This window comes from Myodes glareolus, chromosome 22 (genome assembly GCF_982192425.1).
Source record: "Myodes glareolus chromosome 22, mMyoGla1.1, whole genome shotgun sequence".
NCBI lineage: Eukaryota > Metazoa > Chordata > Mammalia > Rodentia > Cricetidae > Myodes > Myodes glareolus.
The window spans coordinates 44,507,283-44,524,708 of record NC_142047.1 but is presented as its reverse complement, the minus strand read 5'-3'; the positions used below and the strand labels follow the sequence as shown (position 1 = coordinate 44,524,708).

The window sequence follows — 17,426 nt, the reverse complement described above, 5'->3', positions numbered from 1 at the left end:
AATATTTCACAAAGAAAAACAAAAAAAAAATTGTTTCATGCTGCTTCCAAAAGAGAACCCACAGCTCCAATCACTACTTCTCCAATTACAAATGGTTTTACAAGTAATCTGCTCGAGCTAATTGTATTAGCTTGGGCTATTCACAAATAGCACCGTTCACAGTATCATCACAGAGAACCTGAAATCAGATTAAACTAATTTAGCCAACGGAGGATGGAGAAAGAGAGGCCCAGGAGATAGTATTCATTTGATGGACACAGTTATCAGAAAAGAATGCTCGGTGAAAGCTAACTTCTTTAGGGTTTGGATTGGAAAGCACTCGTTCCTGTGACTAAATACACACACGTATCTGAGGAGCTTGGTCTGAAATATTAGCAGTCTCTCTGCACCAGAGATGTTAGTCCTTACCGCCCTCTCTGCCTTGGTTCTGTCAGGAAGCCACGGAGCACACATCCACAGTGCCTAGCTAACCATGTAATTGAGAACTCCCCGCTCTCTTCACTGTGGGAATCTGTCAGTTAAAGTCTAAGGATACATCCACGCTGCTATGAAAATGAACTTACACAAATCTGTCTGTGGATCAGGAGGGGCTGGGATGCAAGCCGACATTTTGCTACTTAATTGGCTGGGGCCAACTTAACAGTGCACGTGTGTGTTGGGGCGCGGGTGTGCTGTATTATATGACTCTTCCTGACAGACCTATTTAGTGAGGAGGAGGTGTTTTTTCCCCCTAGATAATTGCTCAAAATCACGCTTTCAAAGTCAGAGTGATTCAAACTTGCCTGTCTGTATTTTGCAAACACACTCGGAAGGAATGCAAATATATCCTATTTCTCATTCGATGCACAAGTTTGGTTTTTTTTTTTCTTTTTCCTTTCTTTCTCCCCTTCCTTGAGCAATGAAGGAGAAGGAATTCAAATACCCCAGAGTTCAGCCCATCCCCAGTGTAATTTACATGGACCAAATCTTTCAGAGAATGTTTTAACCCCAGTGCAAGCCCAGAAGCCTCTCTAGGAGCTATTGAAACAGACCCTGCCAGTCAAACAAAACACTGGGGCCCTAAATGTCCTCTTGCTAGGTAACTTGTCAGACATTAGTAAGCTTGAAAAGCATTGAGGATGGAGTCCTCCCTTGCTATGTCTTTGGCAATACACGCTAAGTTTTTAAACAGAATATTACGACACCTCAACATATCCTTCTACCCCCCTTTCCTTGTCTGACCCCTCTTACCCTAATCTACTGAGTCCAATTGATGCTGCCTGTTGGAATGTTGACTCATCTTGTTGGCTTCATCCTGTGCAGCTGATCACAGATGCTGAGCTCCTGAGTGCACTGGTCACGATGTGCCCAAAAGACAGCACTTCATATCACGTTCACATCTGGTTCTTACGTTCTTCCAAACCTTTCTCTCAGTTCACATACGAGTCATACTGCCCCTTTATCTTTGGAAACACTTGGGGAGGGGGGTGGTCTTCCTAGCAGAACAGGCCCTGTATTACCCAAAGCCACAGAATGTTTAAGAAAGGGGGTGCTCTTTTTATCCTTTGGTTGGCACCTGGCAGAGTGGATGGAGAAGAGGCTTTGAGATCAGTTCATCTTCACGTTTCCCCCCAAAAATGATCTCTCCCCCATAGGGCAGGAGCCACTTCTTATCTATGAAAAGAATGTTGTTATAGATTTACATGACACTCAGCATGGAAATCATCTGGACCATGTTAGCCTGCTTTGTCCCGGATTCCCATGACTGTGCTCTCAAGACCTCTGTTAGCATGTTGTTTTCTCCTGATATCGTCAAATATCCATGTAGAAATCCTAATGTGGTTGATGCAGACATTAGTAGGCACAGAAACACTCTAATAAGAGAGTTCCAAGTCAAGAAAGGGGCCATTGAAGGTGGCTGACACAGCCAGGTAACCATGATAACCCACATGTATTTTAGATGTCAGCAGAGTTCTGTAGGGACCTCAGAGTTAGGACTCAAACACCAAGACGCCGGAAGAAATTTAACGAAGATTCCATGGTCTAGAAAGTACTGTGGACTAACACCAGAAAACAGCCCCATGACAAAGAACTGCTTGGCCTAGATCTGTACATACAAGAAGCGAAATGCAGGGCCAATCCTAGGACTTTATGGGATTCTGTTTTGTTATTGAAGGAAACACAAAGGTCTGGATATGGGGTGGCCCTTGTATCTTGTTCACTGAGATCTGATCCTAGAGAACTAAAGAATTACATAATCCCTTACAAACCCTAGAGGAATTTCAAGACCATCCTAACCTACTCTTTCTTTTCAAATAGGGAAACTCAGTCCTGCAAAACATACATCTTCAAATAGCTACATTTTCGTAATTAAACCAAGTTTGTTGTTTTCTATGAAAGGTAAAAATAGGGAGATCTGACCTCTTTCTCGAGGTCAACTTTTAATGCTGGTATGAGATGTTAAGTGTGGTTCCTACAAAGGAACATCTGGCCGGCCAAGTCATCATCCCCACCAACAGTTGCCTGGGATAGAAGGGTTTTCTGTTGTCATTGTTTTTCATTTGTTTGTTTTTCACACCGTAATGACCAAATAAATAAACTACCAGTGTTTCAACTGTTGTTGGATTGCCAGACGGTCAATTTAACTAACCGAAGCACAACTAATTGTGCAAACGGAAGTCTGACTGTGTGTTGCTAGTACACGTGATATCTTACAGACTTTCTTAGAGACAAGAGAAGGGAAACCATTCCAGAGACATTGCTGGAGTAAAACTCAGTAGTGAAGAGTTTACTAGGAATAAAGAAATAAAAATTATGAAGGATGTGAGCCACGTGGCCTCAGCGTCTCATTCTAAAATGAAGCTACTGTGACCGAGCACAGTAATAAAGGTTTAACACTGTAGATGTAGGATGAACACCAGGGAAAGAGGAATTACCCCACAGTATCTCCTCCAGTTACCAAGCCTGTTTGGAACGCAATTCTTGTTTCCAGTTGGGACACTGAGTGCAAGTTCCCAGCATAAGAAAGGAAATCTCAGACCACTAGAGATCCCCAAAGGCTCTGGAATATCTTGGGTTTCAGATATGATGGCACACACGATTAGAGAATTACTGTCTAAAGCCTTTGAGGGTTTTGTTGTTGTTTTGTTCCATTTTGGGGTTTTTGTTGTTTGTTGTTCTTTTTATTTTGTTTTGTTTTGTTTTGTTTTTGTCAAGAATTTTTCCTTTCAGTCTCTCCCTTCCAGGCTGGGAAGATCCTGTGTAGACCCCACCACCACCACCACAGGAACCTCAGCCAATGCCAACTGATTTAAGGAGGAAAAGAATCCTCCTCTGCCGCTAACACAGTTCTGTACTAAAGCTGGCAGAGACCCCCTGTCTTAGCATCCAAGCACCTCAAAAGAAGAGTGTCCCCAGCCACCTGCCCTGGAAGAGACATATGTTCTTAACTTGTCGTTGATAGTGGTATGCTACTAACAGTAGTTTTTATTTAGACGCAAACCAATGCCCAACTAATATGACAGGAAAAGAAAAAGACTCAAAATGAGCGAGCAAATGAATCCCATGCAGAGGGTGTTGCTGGGAACGAGAATGGTTTGTTTCACTTCTGTTTTCTCTTTTGTCTACCAGATGCTCCACAGTGACAACCACTCTTTTCTAATGCAAGGAGGCTCCATGCTTAGAGGAAAAAGCAGAGTATCACTGTTGGAAGAAGAGGGTATGGAAGCTGCTCTAAGAAAAGTGAATGAAGCAAAGGCCCTTGTGAGAACACAGTGGCAAACTAAGGCAAGGGGCAGGTTTCTGGAGCTGATTCCTACCCACATTCTGCCTTTTGCTTTGCTTGGGGGCTGGGGCAGAAATAGTGGAGACCCAAGAAGTTCTGAGGTCATTACTAACCAGGCAAATCAATGCCATCTGGAGGAATGTGGGGTTTTCAGAGAATCCTAAACGGATGCTACTTCGCCAAGGGAGGGCACATAGATTTCAGAGCCTGCACCATTTTCTCCTTTGCCCTCCTCTGCCTTCAGATCTCTAGTTCTTGAACTCCTGGGTTAGACTGTATCTTGTGGGGGGAGTGGGGTTTCAAACAAACACTAGTCTCAGAAACCTGTAAAGGGATAGAGTCAAGGAAGGACACAGAGCAGCTTCCTAGAACTGCGTGGAGGCGGCACAGATAGCGCCATCGACAAGAACATGAGTCTTAGGTGACACCTGACTATCTCTGGTCAGATGATATTTCTCCAATGGGCTGACATGCTAGATAAAAGAAAAAAAACAATAAAGCAAGCAGAAAAGAAGGACAGCTGTCAGCCAAGCACTTGGTTTTTGGTTGTGCAGAGGTCCTGGGCAGGGGTGGAAGCGACCACACCTCTCAGATGATTCAACCTGCTGCTCTTCTTCATTTTCCATTTGAACCAAGCATAATGGAGACCTAGTAAGACTGGTCCCATGGCGGGCAGCATCTGAAATAGTATTTCTAGTAGAAAGACCTAGTGTAAGCAAGACCAAGTATTATCTGTTAAAATCAGGTATTTTTTATTTCTGCTGTTTGGTTTTGGCATCACATTAATCCAAAGACCCATCTCCTCTTCTTTGGTACAGATGCTGAAGCTTAGAAATGGGTAGCCAGGCTGCTTCCAGGTTGAAACTCCACGAAGGAGACCCGGATGGAACTAGAGCCAAGTTAATGCTTCTTTTCCGCATTCCACGCCATGCCTCTCCTGCCTTGTTTACTGGGTCCCTTCAGACATGGCTTTCTCGGTCGTCCCCTCAGGCTCCACCATAGTGTGCTGGGTGGCTCCATTAGTCACACAGCCACACACGTCACACGCTCCAGATCTGAGATTCTGACTGCACAACCCGAGTGCTAGGAGTGGGTGAGGACCCAGGGTACCAACGAGCAAAGTTTGCCGCTTTGGTTCTCATTTCAAAACTACTTGAAAATGAAGAACAGAAAGAGGTAGGTGTGTTTCAGAGATTCTGTTAAGATTAAAGGGTACACGGAGTTTTGCAAGGACAAAAGCCGATATTCACTCGTCCGTTCAGTCATCCGCTCACAGGTCCGTTTCTTCACCCGAGGGAAAAAAATAACTACTGACTTTCTACACTGTGCCAAGAAGGGGGGTGGGCATGCAAGAGTGTACAATGAAGAGGTGATGTTAAGGCCACACAAATGGAATAATACAGTTTTTAATGTTCCAGGACCTGAGGTGGGGGGGGGGGGACACTAACCAAATCTACCGGGGGAAGGTTCTGGCATCCTGACAAAGGGGCTTCACAAGATTTCCAAGCACTGTGGGGTAACGGGCAGGAGGGTGCCAGTGCTGGGATGGGGTGCTCAGGCAGAGGGTTGGGGGATAGATCATATATAGCAGCTGGCAAAGTTGAAAGAGAACACTGGGTCCTAAGACCAAGGGTTCCACAGGGCCTGAGGGTCCAAAAGTCATATCTGTTCTCCATGAGTGCCAGGCGGTTTTATGGCAGAAGCCAGCGCTATATCCCCCAGCTTCCAAGTTCAGTTGGCTCCCTGCTGTCTGCATAGAAAGCCCTTATTTGGGGTACGCATTTTACTTCTAGAGCCATCAATATCGGCTTTCAGCAAGTGTGGACAAACAACTGCACCCCTATAATTTATAAGGCATAGACACAGACATGAAGCTAGGGCATAAAGAGAAGAGATGCCAGGCATACCTGCAACATCCTCATGTCCTGGGTGGCGTCAAGCAAGGGAATCGTGTGTATAAGGCTCCTGGGTGCAGGAGGCAACAACACACGAGAGTTTGGGGAACACTCCATGTTAGAGGCCCTTTATCAGAGCATCCCCTGACATGGGCCTGATCCTTTGTTGAGAGAAATTGTTCTGTGTGTTAGAGGATGTGCCCTAGATGCCAGGAGCACCTCAGTCCCCCTGCTCCATTCCAGAGCTGTGACCATCCAAAATGTCTTCAGGTTTGGCTAAATGTCCTCTGAGGGTGGGTGGAAGGAAACAAAATGGACTCCATTTGAGCACCTATGGTCAGAGCATTCACAGTTAGGAGGTTTAAAGACATTGGTTTTTCAGTGGGTGCAGTGTCTGGCAGCCACACCTTTCAGGTATGTGTGTGTGAATGTATGTATGTGTGAGAGAGTGAGAGAGAGAGAGAGAGTGTGTGTGTGTGTGTGTGTGTGTGTGAGAGAGAGAGAGAGAGAGAGAGAGAGAAAGAGAGAGAGAGAGAGGCATGCTCGTGCACATGTGTGTGGGGTGGAAGCGAATGCCCATGAACAGGCATGCAAGAGGACAGAGGGGTAATCAGGTGTCCTCTCTGTCACCCTCCGTTTTATCCCCTTGAGACTGGTTCTCTCACTAAATGTGAGATACAAATGGTTCCTCACTTTTTCCGGTGAACTGGAAGACCAGTAGGTCCCAGCGATCCTCCTGCCTCTGCCTTCCCAGCGCACTGGCCTTATCTGGCTTTGAAGTGGGTGCTGGGAATCCCAACTCACAACGTCGTGCTAGCAAAGCACACCCTCTTACCCACTGAATTACTTTCCAAGCCTATCAGATTTAGCCTGGAATAGGAACAAGGAACCACAGAGGCAGCGGTCCCACAGTGCCACTGTGAGAGGCCTGATCACACTCAGTAAAGGTCTCTCCGAAAAGGGGAAGGCCTTTGAGTGTCCGTTCCACAAACCTACCCAGCTCTGTGTGGCTACAGGGGTCTCGGGAATTTCAGGGAGTTGCTGATAGAACCCGACTGATAAGCGTCAGATAGAAGTCGCTAATAGAAGCTTCCCAGGGGCCTTGGGCGGAAGAGCTGCCAGGACAGTAAATTGCCTCTGCTTCCAAGATCTGAATCTCACAATCTAAATACCCCGTCCTGAAGAGGGAAGAGTGTGGGAAGCTATATCACAGCCCAGATACAGGCTGGCGTCGGATCATGTGCTAGATTACACACCATATTTTCTCCCCACAGAACACTGGGCCCAACTCTTTGGGCTGGACTGTCACCACCTCACCACAGGCCCTAAAGTCCAGTAATAGCTAAGCTTGCTCTAAACAAAACGCAAAGCAAACTGTTAATGAACTCCGTGTGCATCACAGAGTGTTATTTATACATATACGGAGAGGGGGAGTTTATCTTGGCTTATGATTTTCCCTGCTATGGGGTCACTACATCATCCTCAATCTGATTCTGGAAAAAGAGGTTACACATTCAAGTGGAGCCAGCTTCTGAGGACCCCTCCCCCCCCACACACACACACTGTCCTAAGACTCTGCAGAAGCTGGTGTCTGTGAGGGAAAGGGAAGACAAGATAGAGACCGCAAGGAAGGGGACAAAGGGATGCAGAACTAGAGAATCTGTTCTGTTGGCCGAGTGCTTGTCTACCGTACAGAGCCCTGGAGCCGGCCATTCCAGTGATCCCAGCGATCCTGAGCTGGGGTGTGTGTGTGGGGGGGAGATGGACAGCAGGACACTGTCACAGAATGGGGAATGGGGGGACAGAAAGCACTTCCCATGCTTCCTCTTTCCCCACCCATCAACTGTTACAGTTGCCTGAAGAAAGCGGCAGACACTCCAATGACATTTCAGAGTTCCTTTTGAGTTTGTTCATTATTCCCTGGCTCTGTAGCTTTGTTTTTGTTTTGTTTCGCTTTTTTTTTTCCCTTCAAAAGTGAGGCTACTTCTAGAAGAATTCTAAAAGAATTCTTCCCTTTATCGCCTAGCCCTGGTCTACCCAGCTGCTTCCACCAGGGAAAGCCGACACCAAACGCCACCCTGACAGCCAGACTTTCTGCACAGCGGCTTAATTACTCATTATGAGATCCCATCAACAGGAGCTCCGGTCTGTGGTTTTGTAATAGGGCTGTTATCTTTCCTAAGACTTTCAACTCCTTCACTAAGGGACTGTGGCAGAGATGTCCGCCGCCGCCACCCCACTTTCCGCGTTCAGAAGAGAGCGAAGGGATTTTAATGCGTGAATCTGATGCCATTAACAATGCTGACAGCTGTTTAATCCCAGTAGAAATAACAGCTGAGTCCCAACTGCAGGGGAAATAATTAACTCTTCGGTGGGTTCGGAGGGAGAGATCTTACGAATCAATTACGGGACTCCGTCCTTACCTGTGGTTTTTGTCAATTATTCGGGGAAACTCGGTGGCTAATAAAATGACGGGAGGCCCTTGAAGGCAAAGTGACTTGTTAAGTCCGGCGAACAGATTTATTAAATGGGCCTGTTCGAAGTTCACCATTAATTAAACTAAAGAACCATATTTTTTTTTCCTCTAGGTTTTCCCTGAATCGTAAGGCAAAAAGAACGAAAGGATAAAGTGAGAGACGTTGGTGACCCACAGGCTGGGAGGAGGGCTGAGCTGGGAGGGAAAGAGAAAAACAGGCTATGTAGCCGAAACAGAAACACATGTCAGCGTGTTCCGTTCTGACACGTGCCATTTAATGTAGATTAACCATGTAGACACCTGCCGACAACACTCAGTCTGTTAGCTCCGGAATGATGAGCAGCCAGTCCCTCTTCGGGGTTCAGGTTCCCTTGCCCGCCCGCCCCCCAGTCCGCTGACATCCTTCCGGTGAGTATTGCTTTTAACGTCTAAAATATTACAGATATAAATATGCCTGATTACGACCCGGCTTGGAAATACGCGGCACTCACTTAGCGCCTCACAGATAATAAAGCTCTCCTGGATCCTCTCCCCGCTCATTTACAATGTGAGACTCCCAGCAGATGTCTTAAGCATCCAACGGTACAAACAGCAACATTACATGCATTTAAATTTGGCTCTTTGTCTGAATGCCCCTCTCCCTGGCGCAGCAGCTGATGACCCCTGGGGACCTGCGTTTCATCTGGAAATGACACGGCTTTGCCACGGGACTTGGCTTTGCGTGGGGGACAAGGACTTGTTCTCTCCAGAGAGGTCTGAGGGCTGCTGGCTGGGGAGCAGGGTGATAAGAAGAAACCTTTCTCAGTTACACGGACTGGTGGCTGGAGACGGTTCCCTGTCCACAGCAGGTGAGCCCTGGGGGAGCTCCATGCAGCATCTGCTGCGCCTGCGCCATCATCCCCATTGTACTGATGGGAAAACTGGGGTCCTGAGAGGAGAAACGGGCTGCCTGTTTCTTGCCAGTGTTCTATTGAAAGGCAATTCAGTAAATATGCCTGTAAAATCATTGGCTAAGCTTCTGGATCTAAACTCACAGTAGAGGACTAACATGCGATGCCTGAACTTGACACAAAGAATTCCCAGGAACATTCTATGGAGCTTGGGTTCACTCAATATCTTTTTTTTTTCTTCAAGGAATCATTTACTCCATTTGGCATGGGGACTTGGGATGATTAATTTTCACGGCCAACTTGAATCTAGAATCACCTGGAATCACCCAGAAGTGCGTCTACAGGGATCGCTTCCAGAGCGGTTTAAAGGAAAACCCATCCTGAGTGTCAGCAACACCATCTGATGGGCTAGGATCCAACATCGAATGGAAAGACTAGCAAGGAGCACCATCATCAACCCTTACTTACTGGGACACAAAGGGACCCCAAGCCTCACGCTTCTTCACTCCATGCTTTCCCTGCCAGGAAGACATGCTTGTATCCTCAAACAAGAAACCCTCTTCCCTTAAGTTGCTTCTGCCAATTAGTTTGCCACAGCAACACATAAAGTAACTCATACATGACATGCGCACAGGGCGCTCTTCCCTTCTCGTGTTCATGGAGTCATGGCCTGGCCACATCGTTATCCTTCCTCTTGCCCACACCAATTGGCTTCCGGGTGACATACTGGCCTCCTGCTGGGCAAGAAGTCAACTTTGATTTTGGACTATGAAGTACCTAAGGAATAGTCTAGAAATTGCCATGAGAACTAATACCCAAACCACTAGGAATTTCTGACTCCCTGTTTCCCACATGGTGGAAGGAGAGAATTGACTCCCCCAGGTGCCCCTCTAACTTCTCCGCAAATTTGCTGTGACACTCATGTGCACACTCCATGTACACACGCGCATACACACTAAATAAAAACAAATAAATAAGCAAATAAATAAATAAATAAAACTAAAAAGTTAAAATAGGGGAAAGGACTGGGTAGTTCAATTTCTTTTCTCTCTTTTTTCTTCTTTTAATTTTTATTGATTCTTTGTGGATTTCACGTCATGCATTCTGAACCCATTTATCTCCCTGTCCCCCCCAAATCTGCCCTCTGCCCTTCAACATCCCCCTCCAACAAAACTAAATTTAAAAGAAGACAACGAAAACAAACCAAAGAGACAAAAACCAAAACAAACAAACACGAGATGAAGAATCTTGCCGTGAAAGCCGTCGTGTGGCCCGTTGAGACACACAGTTTCCCTTTTAGTTGGGTCAGCTTGACTCACAAGCCTTCATTGCCTTCACCCACAAAGGGGTTATGTGACAAACATCCCAAGTCCCTTCTTATGGTAATCCTGCGCTCTGCAAATGGCTCAGATCCAATCCAATTGAACATAATAAAACGAAACAATCTGGGCGCGATCTCTGATAGCTTTCGTCTTCACCATACTAATGATTTCAAAGTCAATGAGCAGAGCTGGGAAAAGGAGGACGACAGGGAGGAAGGCATGCAGGATGTACGCGCTCTGCCTGACTGGTCATCAGCTTCTGCAGCTGGGGTCCTGCGCCTGCTGCGGGCTCCCTGCACTTGTCCACGGGGCCTTAAGAAAAGGTGGCCCTATGGCTTTGGTGGTAGACTTTACACAGGAAATTAAGACTGGCTGACGATGCCCATATGCATGTGAACTATGACACGGAGCGGAATCCCAGAAGACTGGTCTGTGACATCGGCGAGGGCTTGCTGGGGAACTGTTTGGTCACATCTAGGACCTAACCTCCCTATGGATTAGCTACGAGGACTTCTGCCCATCTGCTCTTCGTGTCCAGAACATGTTATTCCTGTCTGGGGTTGGAGGTCATCACACCCTAGACTTGAGAAGGCTAGGAGAATGGTTTGCAGCTAGTCTGGAAATCGCCTCCTCCTACATTCATTTGTTCATTCGTTCTTCCTGCACACTGATCCTGCCCTACAGGTCAGGTACGAGGGCTAAGAGTAGAAAGGAAGAGCTAAGTAAGACCCACACTTTGATCTTAGAGAACTCAGGAGAGTAGGAGGAAGGGCCCACAGTCAACAAATTTACATTTAAGGTCTTAGACTGCGTGCTAAGTAAAAAGTGAGAGCCGAGAACTGAAGCAGGCTGAGGAGAGAAGGTTCTAGATCACCAGACTTCCTCCTCCTCTCAAGCTAGGTGTCTGCAACATGGCTTCTCGCAGAACTCCTACCAAGCCACCCTTCCCTCTTTTACAAAGCTCACAGCTGGGGGCCTCTTGACCAGCTCCTAACTGAGCCTGGTGACCCTTCATGAGATGGAAACCCGATCTTCAGGGTGACTCTAGTTCTGACTTTTTCCCCCCTATTCAGTTGACTCTGGAAGTCTGGATGACATGGGGGAGGGACCACAGTCATTACCTATCAGTTGCCTTTGAAAGCCTGGCTGGGGAAGGGAAGGGGGAGGATGGACAGCACCCATCACCAGCTCAGAGCTGCGTGAGTTCAGGTGGAGCAGAACTTGGGACACGGACTGAACTCTTTCCTTCCAAATACCTTGAGGCACTGATGGGCCCCCTGGAGACACAGGTGAACAGGAGAAAACAAGCTGAACCATTTACCACACACCTCAGGGGCTGGTGAATCACGGTGGGGGAAGCGCTTAGAAGAGGAGGACGAAAACAGAAGATTCGGAAGGAAGGGTGTGAGTGGCTGGTGCGGTCCACAGACCTTCTGGTGACAATAATGACAGTTAATGATTTTTTTTTAAAATTTATATGCTAGATAATGAGTATTCAGTCTATACCAGACCCACTCTGCAGATTGGACATCTGGAAATTTATACTATCCCCCAAATAATTCCATGATGGGGGCCCCTTCGTTTTCTCTGCATAACAGGTTCAGAAGCTGAGGTGCAGAGCAGTTAATGTCCACAAGGGCAAGCAAGAGGCTCACAGAGTCTGAACCCAGAAAGACATTTTCCATGAAAAGAACCCTGCAACGACATAAGGTCCTTTGACAAGTTTAGCCTCTTTTACTCCATATTCCAAGTTTTGAAAACCTGATTTTGGGAAATAATGAAAGAGTATATATTTATCTTGGCACGTTTGCTTAGCCTTATTTTAGTAAAATCAAAGACAGAAGTAAAGTAAATTTTCAATAAAAATGGAATAGTTAAACAAACAAACAAACAAAAACTAGACATAGAGAAGTCTGTAGAGATGGTTCGGGAGTTAAGTATACTGACTGCTTGCAGAGGGCCCAGGTTCCGTCCCCAGCTCCCACAGGGCGCTCACAACCATCTGTAGCTCTAGTTACAGAGGATCTGCCTCCCTCTGCTGGCAGCTAGTGAGAGCTGCGGACACGTGGAGCACAAACACACGTGCTGACAAAATACCCGTACATACAGAGCAAAAATAAACCAATCTTAAAAACAAAGAATAAAGCCAAAAACAAACAAAAAAAAATAGGCCGAGTACATGATATTGAGGTGTAGCCTATAGCCTCAGCCATTCCAGAGTCTGAGGCAGGAGGATTTGAAATTCTAGGCCAACTTGATCTCCGCAGTTAGACTCTGTCTCTGAATAAAGAGAAAAAGTTCAGAGATGCAGCTCAGTGGTAGAGCCATTGCTTGGACTATGTAAGGCCTTGGGTTCCTATCCCAGTACTTCAAGAAATAAACAACAAAAATATACCACAAAGAAAAGAATAGGGAATAGCCATCACAAAAAATGAACCTCACACCAGGTGTGGTGGCTTATACCTCCAATCCCAGCTCTTGGAAGGCTGAGGCAGGGAGACCGCTATGATTTTGAGGACAGCCTAGGCCACATAGTAAGTTTCAGTCCAGTTTGAGCTGCAGAGGCTGACTCTGCCTATAAATAAATAAATAAACAAACAAAAACAAATAAACAAGGGTTGGAGAGATGACTCAGCAGGTAAAGACACTTGCTTTCAAGCCTGAGGACCCGAGTTCCAGTTCCTGGACGCTAGTGGCGCAGGCCTTTAATCCCAGCACTTGGGAGGCAAAGACAGGCGAGTCTCTGTGAGTTTGAGGCCAGCTTGGTCTACAAGAGCTAGTTTTAGGACAGGCTCCAAAGCTATAGAGAAATTCTGTCTTGAAAAAAAAAAAAAAAAAGAAAGAAAACGTGCCATGACCCCTCCCAATAAATAAATAAAATAAATAAACAAACAAAACAAGGTAACTCATGAACTATCAATAATATCACAAAGTATTATCGTGTAAGAGTGAAAAACAAAATAGAAATTTCTATAGAGTAAAATTCAAGTATGTTTAGATACCAGGTTCAGGATGCATTATGGAAAACTACGGAAAATAAAAAGAAGCATCAGTGGACATTTTCCATTTGGTTCTAGTCCATGTAACCATGAGCAATTTACTTTGGGGTATGCCTGTGTTTTCTCCTAGTCCACAGTCTCTTAACACAGGGCCTCAAGAAAACTCAACTGGTTCTGCTTTTTCTTCTGAATCATTTTCTGCACATGGAAAAAATAAGTTCTCTTTGTGGGTTTAAGGTCTCAGTTAAGCAGATAATGCCGGGGGTTTTGGCTCACGGAGAAGAAGAGAAGGCAAGTGTGAAAGCGTTCGGTTCTCCGGCCTAATCACACAGCGTATCCACCCAGAGTGGATGAGGCAGGCAGATCTCCCTGCAGAGAACTTCTCCATACCTGTTTTCGGGCTCAGCGCCCAAGAACCGCTCCTCCCTCCTCCAGCACTGTTTTATAGAGCAATCTGACTCCAAATTAGATCACCGGCTTCATCCGATCGTTATAGTGTTAATCTAGGGACTGCTTCTATGCCCACAATAGCACCAAACAAATAATAAGGTCCCAGACAGAACGTTAGTGATCAAGGAAACAGGAACAGGGCCCCTGTTTGTAGAGTGAGCTGCTGAACTAGGGTGACATCACAGTGGGACCAGGACGATGCCTCAACAGAGACACAGAAACACACAGCAGCACTGGAGGGAGCAGCATGGCTTGTTCCATGGACAGCAGCAGCCTAAGAGTCTTTCGCCGGAAAACATAGACCGTAAACCTGAATGGGCAGGTATTTTACTAGGCATTGTAAAATCCAGTCAGTGATCAACAGTAATTTAAACATTTTTTACTTATTATTACTGGGGGGGGAGGTGTAAATGCAGGCACATGCACATGCATGTCACAGCGCAAGTATGGGGGTCAAAGAACAACTTTCAGTAGTCTGTTCTCCCCTTCCACCTTAGAATCTGGAAATCAATCAAACTGGGATTGTCAGGCTAGCTCAGCAAGCGGTATGCCCAGTGAGCCATCTGGAGGGCCCATCAGCAGGGATTTTTAAAGCACTGTTATAATCGTCTTTGTGTTACTGGTGCGTCATCTTGAGGCTCCAACTACTAAGAGGCAAAGAGGAAACTGGCAAGGAAGACCCAAATGACAGCCAGTTCAGGGGACCCCCATGAGGGTGACTGGCTTTGGAAAAACATCCACCACTTACGGCTGATTCAAGTTCCCTAAGAACTTCAGCAAATCGACTCCTTTGAGGCTAAGCTTCTGCATCTTAAAACACAAGCGACAACACATACATATGAATTTGATACTTAGTGCAATGCCTGGTACAACAACCAGACTCAATACACATTGGCTCTTAATAGAGTTAACATTACGTCACTGAAATTATTGGGGGAAAGGGCACATCCTAGCACAACCACCATAGGCAAAGTCCTGACTCTGGGTCAATAGTGCAATCACGATCTGCCTGCTTTAGGGTTTAAAAGAGAAGCGACTATTGTCTGCAATGGACTGGGAGAGGAAGGTGGATTGATGGGCAGGTAGAGGGATGGATAAGCGGGCAGAGAGGCAGGTAGAGAGAAGCATCATTTACAGAATGTAGGTGGTGCAGGTGTAATATATAGGGCTTTCAACTTGTGTGTATGAGTGAAGTATTTCACGGTAACAGACTGTTGGGAGAATGGCATACTACATGGCAATAAAGAATGAAATACTGTGGGAGAGGCCTGCAACAGGATGGCCATAAACAGGAGCGGTAAGAGAGTAAATAAGTTGTGCCATTGGATTCCATTATCTGGCACTCAAGGTCAGAATCTGATGATCTATGGGGCTGGGGAGAGGGCTCAGCAGTTAAGAGCTCTTGCTGGTCTTTGGGAGAACCTAAATTTGGTTCTCGGCACCCATGCTGGGCAGCTCACAACAGGCTGTCGTTCTAGCTGTAGGGGACCTGACACCCTCCTCTGGACTCCGTAGGAACCTACATTCATATGCACATGCACACATATACACACAGATCAAAATAACTAAAATAACTAAAAAAATAACTTAAAAAGACAGTCTAGAAATCAGAAGAGTTCTTCATAGTGAGGGGCCTTATGGCTGAAAAAGGGAGGGCTGGCAGTGCCCCGTGTCTAGATCCAGGATGTGCTTACATGGGTACATTAGTAAGTCAACACCTCACGGAACTGTGCCTCTACTGTGAATATCTCCCCACAGGTAAGATACATCTCTGTAAATTCTGACTCAAACGGCTCCCATTTTCACAATGTCCTTCTCTTCCGTGCCAGGCATTCTTTCTAGGCACTTTCTAATGCATTCACTTGGAAAATCATTTCGGAGAACTGCCTGACAGAATACATTACTTAAGCCTTTACACGCAATGAGCAGCAATCGTACTTTCTCAGAGAATGGCTGTCATCTTTTGAGGGTAGGCTTGCCATGAAAGGAGACGGTGAGCGTGTGACACTCCTCAGCCTCCTGGCCTTGGCCAGTGGCCCCAGAGTCTTTTCATCCTTTGCTTTAAAACCAGGTTCCCTTCAAACAAACAAAAACACATCTCTCTGAACCCAGGCCTCCACCCTCTGGTGTCAAACTGTGTGGTCAGGATACAGAGAGAAGCTGACTCTAATATGCTGCACACAGAGACTCATCTGTTGGGTGGACGCCCTTATCAGAGGTCTGTCTTCCCCTCCCTGGTCCAGAAGACAGCTCAGTTTAGAGGGTAAATGTTTCGTGTTCCTCTTTCCAAAGTTTCTCCTTGGCCTGCCCAATGGGTCACAGACAGAAGGCACATCAGCAATTGCCTCAGTAGCATCCTGGCAGATGGTCCTGTTGGGGCATAGAAGAGTTGCTTCAGTAGCATTCTGGGAGACGGTCCTGTTGGGGATATAAAAGTTATCTCTGGCTACGAAAACCTGATTGCTGGGTCTACCCTGATTCCTCCTCCCTTGCTTTAGCACGTATTTGAAAACAGAGCCTTCCAAATACAGGCAGTTTCGAATCTCGAGATGCCATCTGCTGTATCAGCAGGGGGAGGAGACATAGACATGAGGTGAGAGTAGAGATGAGAGGCAGGGAATGGCCAGCACTAGGGGCACTTGGGGCGCCCACTCAATGCAAAGCCTCCTTGGTCCTCTCTAGACTCACTGAATCCAAATATCTGGGAGCAAGATGCAGAACATGGTTATTTAAAAAAAAATTACTCTGGGCACTGTCTTGTACATAAAAAGCTGCAGGATTGGCTCTGCAGTTCGAACACTGGTGCTTTTCCGAGGACCTGAGTTGGGTTCCCAGCACCTATGTCAGGCTGTTCACCACCACTTGTAACTCTAGCTCCAGGGGAGTCCACACCCTTTTATTATGTGAGCAGCCACACACACATGCGCATAAACACATACACACACATGCACACTAATTAAACTAAAATAAATCCTTTTGTTTTTTATATTTAATATTTTTTAGTTTCATGATCAAGGACTTTTTGTAAACAGCCCCTTTAGGAAAGCAGACCTTCCATTCATTTCTTTATCCATACTCTCCCTCAACCCATTCCTCCACCATCCACTAAGCTAATCATTTATCCGTATACCCACCTACCACACATCCAGACATGGCTTACTCATCCATGCATCCATCCACACAGCCATCCATGGACCCACCATGCATGCATCTGTTCATCTCTCCATACATACATATATCTGTAATCCATTCATCTGCATATCCATCTAGCCATCCGAGTATCCATGCATACATTTATCTATTCATCCATGTGTTCATCTATGCACCTATCCACCCAGCCATCCCTCCATATGTCTGTACATACATCCACCTGCCCGTCCATATATTCTTGCATCTACCCATATATCCATCTACCTAGCCACCCACCTGTGCATCCATCAATTCCATAACTATATAGCTACTTAATAAATTTACCTGTCATCCCAGAGAATGTATTTTCTTTGCTATTCAAAAAAAAATAAGTCCTTCTATCTCAAGTAGTTTTGGAGCAACCATAACAAATTATCCATATTCACCTATATAATTGTCAATACAGTGATATTAATATCATAAAAACCTCAGAACACTTGTA

At 45.9% G+C, this 17,426-nt stretch overlaps 1 protein-coding gene and 1 long non-coding RNA gene across 3 annotated transcripts in view; one reads left to right on the top strand and one right to left on the bottom strand.

Moving 5' to 3' along the window:
• Wwox (WW domain containing oxidoreductase) overlaps positions 1–17,426 on the bottom strand; it is an 898,633-nt gene that overhangs the window by 195,642 nt on the left and 685,565 nt on the right. The gene's annotated exons all lie outside the window — the stretch shown is intronic.
• LOC125402520 (uncharacterized) lies at positions 4,798–10,037 on the top strand. Its single transcript, XR_015735944.1, has 4 exons — positions 4,798–4,939; positions 8,247–8,287; positions 8,577–8,982; positions 9,269–10,037. It is a non-coding gene; the product is annotated as an uncharacterized LOC125402520 (long non-coding RNA).